Source organism: Curcuma longa, chromosome 15, assembly GCF_044706935.1.
Source record: "Curcuma longa cultivar G26 ecotype Majalengka, Jawa Barat chromosome 15, ITB_CL_G26_1.1, whole genome shotgun sequence".
Taxonomy (NCBI): Eukaryota; Viridiplantae; Streptophyta; class Magnoliopsida; order Zingiberales; family Zingiberaceae; genus Curcuma; species Curcuma longa.
The window spans coordinates 588,547-593,056 of record NC_133875.1 but is presented as its reverse complement, the minus strand read 5'-3'; the positions used below and the strand labels follow the sequence as shown (position 1 = coordinate 593,056).

The following is a 4,510-nucleotide window of genomic DNA, read 5'->3' as shown; positions in this document are numbered from 1 at the left end:
TTACCTTATCTTCTCTATTCACTAGGTTTTTAACGCTAAGGTTTGTGAAATCGAAGATCTTCTCCGAAGTGCTCTAGCGCCTTCTTCGTGCGACCTAGCAAAATCATAACTATGACTTAACCGTAATTATTATAGTTACTAAATTTATACTTAATTAACCACTAACTTGATAACCATTAATCACCTCTAATCATTAATTTAAGAGATTAATTACTAATTATTAGCTAATTATTAAACTGATGAATCCTCCCTATTAACCTAATTAATCTTAATTAACTAATTACTAATCCATTATCTAACTTAACCATTAATCCTTAATTAATTAGCTAATCAATTAATTATCTAATAATCTTAATTAATTAACTAACTTTAATTAATTAACCTTACCTTAAAAATTCCTAGCTTAATGCGCTTGTCTTCTCCACGCGAACAGGGCACAATCTGAGTTTCGGCGTCGGCTGGTGTCCTGGCGGCAGCGGCAGTGCAGGGAGCGTCGCAGGCGGCGGCGTGCGGTGTTGGGCGGTCGGCGGCGCTGGCGTCGGCAGTCGCAGGTGAGCGAAACAGAGGAGGCGGCGGCGGCTGCTTCTCCACGCGGCGGGCGGCGATCGCGGCGTCTTCACGCGGCGGCCGGGGCTCAGTGCAATCCCCTACACCAACATATATATCCTCTGAATCCTCAAGCAATAGTGGTGATCCTTGGGGTTCCATGCCATCCCCTACACTCACTAGGTTATCTCCTGCTATCAGTAAATCAGGACTAGGCTCCATAACAGTTGTCTCAAGAGTCAGTTTATCCTCTATCTCATCCAAAAACATCTCCTCTAAAATTCCAATGCTCATTACAGAGTGCCCCTCTCTCAGATTCTTCTTAGCATCAAATAGATTAAACTTTTCCACTGTGCCTCCTATCTCCATGGTAAGTGTGCCTGCATGTACATCAATTTTTGTCCTCGCAGTCTTCAAGAATGGTCTCCCAAGAATAAGTGGCGATCTGTGTGCCAAGTAATCACCCTCCATGTCCAGGATATAAAAATCTGCAGGAAAAATCAATTCTTTCACTTTTACAAGTACATCTTCAATCATTCCAGCTGGGTGAATTTGGCTCCTGTCTGCTAACTGAATAACCACTCCTGTAGGCTGCATAGGACCTATCCCAAGCATTTTAAAGACTGAACTAGGCATCACATTAATTGAAGCTCCCAAGTCTAACATAGCATCCTGAAATGTATTTCTTCCAATCTCACATGATATGGTAAATACCCCTGGGTCTTCACATTTCTGAGGGACTGGATGTTTCTGAGGGACTGGATGAATAATTGCTGAAACATTCTTTCCCATGTTTATCAATTCATTTCCCTTGAACTTCTTTTTGTGCACACAAAAATCTTTAAGAAATTTTGCATATTTAGGGATTTGCTTGATCATGGTTAGCAAGGGCACATTTACCTCCACTTTACTGAACAAGTTTACCAACTCTTGAAATTCTTTGGATTTCTCCTCCTCTACGCTCCTTCTAGCTTGGATTTTTCGCTGTGGAAAAGGCAAAGGCACCCTAGATACCTCCTCTTGAGCTGAATTTTGTTGTGTTGAACTAGGGGCTGCATCCTTGAGTTGGTTTAGCTGCTGTCCCATCCTCAAAAATTCTGTTTTCTTCATGTTCTTCCACCGAAATTGGATGATCAATTGAAGAGGGGCTTGGTTGTGAACTTTGACCACCAATGGATGCTGAAAAATCATTTTTGGGGCTGTTTTGTGCTGAAATTGGAGTTGCTGGAATTTTCTCGATTAAATTCAGAATTTTTGATGTTTGGATTTGAAATAGACTTCCCACTCCTCAAAGTTATTGCACAAACGTTTCCCTTAGGATTGGGAGTTGTTTGTGATGGTAATTGGCTTGACCCTTGAGCTTGCAATTGATTTATTCCACTTGCCAATTGTCCGATTTGCCTCTCAAGATTTTGCAAGGTTGTATCAATCCTTTGTTGGTTTTGTTGTTGCTGTAAATTGTATTGTTGTTGCTGTGACATTTGTTGCATCAACTCCTCCATCTTTTGTTGTTGTACATTGAAAGAACTAGAGTTACCATAGCCCGTATACGGTTTTTGTTGAACTTGAAACATGGGAGGGGGCTGCTGGAAATTTTGCACAAGCTGTGAATTCAATGAAGGAGGCTGGAATTGCTGATTTTGGTTCTGAAAAGGCTGAAAAACTGCTGTAAATTCGAAATAGTGGCTGGAATTGCTGTGATGTTTGGAATTGAGGCTGAAATGGTTGATTTCCTTGCTGAAATTGTTGTGGCTGCTGAAATTGATTTGTAGGTTGCTGAAATGACTTGTTGGAATGCTGAAAACCAGGGGAATTGCTGAAATTGCTGAAATGAAAACTTGTTGAAGGTTGTCCACTTTGATATTGCTGCTGATTTTGTGGCTTGAAATGAAGGCTGAAAAGGTTGAATTTGTTGCTGATTTTTCTGTTGGGACTGTTGGGAAGGTTGTTGTTGATAGAATGAGTTCCCATACTTCAAATTTGGATGATTCTTCCACCCCGGGTTGTATGTGGATGAAAATGGATCATTTCCGTTGTGGAAATTGTGCTCTAGCCAAGGCCGCAACCGATTCATCTTGTTGAAGATTAGGGCAAAGGTTAGAATCGTCGAAGTTGCACAGTTCGGGAGTCGCGAGAACGAAGTTTGGAGGCGTTGGAAGTGAGATCCTCGGCTGCTGGTCGCGGGTCCTTTTATAACCTTGCTGAGTCGACTCAGATGCAGATCTGGGTCGACTCCAGCTTGCATGGCAGATAAAACTCTATCGTCTTCGCCCGTTATCCTCTCTGAGTCGACTCCGATTGACTTCTGGGTCGTCTCTAGTCCCGGTGGCAGCGGCGTTGATAACTCTTTGACCCTGAGTCGACTCAAAACCTGATCTGAGTCGACTCCAGGCTGAGTTGGCTGAAAGTCGACGTGCAGACTTCCGGTTTCCAGCTGACTCGGCTGGAGTCGACTCCAGAACCTATCTGAGTCGACTCCAGACCTAATTTTTCAGCTTTTTGTCCGGAGTTAGCATTCGTTTGACTTTTCTTTCCTGCAAAAGATATTAGTACAAAATGGTAACATACAAAGGATTAAGTTGGTTCATCGAACCAACTCTAAGTTGCTCTTGACTTGAACATATGCTACACACTCCTCATGGCTTGATTTGAAACTTGAGTTGATGTAGGAAAATTTGTAGAACCTTGATTAACACTGTTCAAAGCCATTTGCTTGACTAGAGAAGTCAATTCCAACAAGGAGCTCTTAATCTCTTTTTGTTCATTTGAAACCAATTGAACTTCATTAACCCCTCTTGTAGTAAGTGCTCTACTCCCAAATTGTTGTGAATTTTCTGCCATGTTGGAAATCAACTCTCTTGCTTGCTCAGGGGTTTTGTTCACCAATGCTCCACCAGCTGCAGCATCAATCATGCTTCTATCCATGGGAAGTAAACCTTCATAAAAATATTGAACAAGAAGTTGCTCACTAATTTGGTGTTGAGGACAGCTAGAGCATAACTTCTTGAACCTCTCCCAATAATCATAAAGGGACTCCCCCACTACTTGCTGAATGCCACATATGTTCTTCCTTATGATTGCTGTTCTGGAAGCTGGGAAAAATTTTTCTAAGAATGCCTTCTTCATTTCAATCCAGCTAGAGACATGTCCAGTAGGCAAATAATAGAGCCAATCCTTTGCTACTCCAGTCAGTGAAAAAGGAAAGGCTCTCAACTTGATGTCTTCTTCAGAAATTCCTTGTGGCTTCATGGTGGAGCAAACTATATGAAACTCGTGCAGGTGCCTGTTGGGATCTTCTCCAGATAATCCCTGAAACTTGGGCAAAAGGTGAATGAGGCCTGATCTGAGCTCAAAATCTCCAGCTAGCTCTGGATAAGCAATGCATGAATACTGGTAACCAGCATCAGGAGCTGCAAGCTCCTTCATAGTCTTGCTACTCTCTGCCATGGGACTGGGACTCAAATCTGAACTGCTGCTCTCTGTCAAGTTAGAAGCTCTCTCTCGAATTTTCAAGGCCCTCAGTGCTCTCAAAGTTCGTTCTAGCTCTGGATCAAACTCAGCTAATTCATCACCTGCACTCCTGGTCATAAACAACAAAAACAAAGGAAAAAGATCAGATATGCAATTAATTCAAGAAAAATAGAAAACAAAAATGCAAAACTGTACTAAAGCTCAAAATAAACAATTTCTACTAAAATCCCCGGCAACGGCGCCAAAATTTGACAACCCTAGATTTGATGTGTCACGAGTAGGGTTGCAAATTAGAATTTAAATTTTATCGAAAACCCACGATAAATACAAACAAATGAAGTATAGGGGCCTCGAGTCGTGTTTTTCCAAGGTTAGTAGAAAATTGTTTAAATTGAGCTTACGTGTGTCGTTCTTTTTGGGTTTTCTATAAAATGGGGTTTTTGGTGTTTTTGAAATGAAATGTACAAAAATTGGCAAATAAATGAAAAATGCA

General features: G+C 41.4%; 1 pseudogene; it reads right to left on the bottom strand.

The window, feature by feature from the left end:
- Positions 1–369: 369 nt before the first annotated feature.
- Positions 370–4,140, bottom strand: LOC141846463 (uncharacterized; annotated as a pseudogene).
- Between the last annotated feature and the right edge of the window lie 370 nt (positions 4,141–4,510).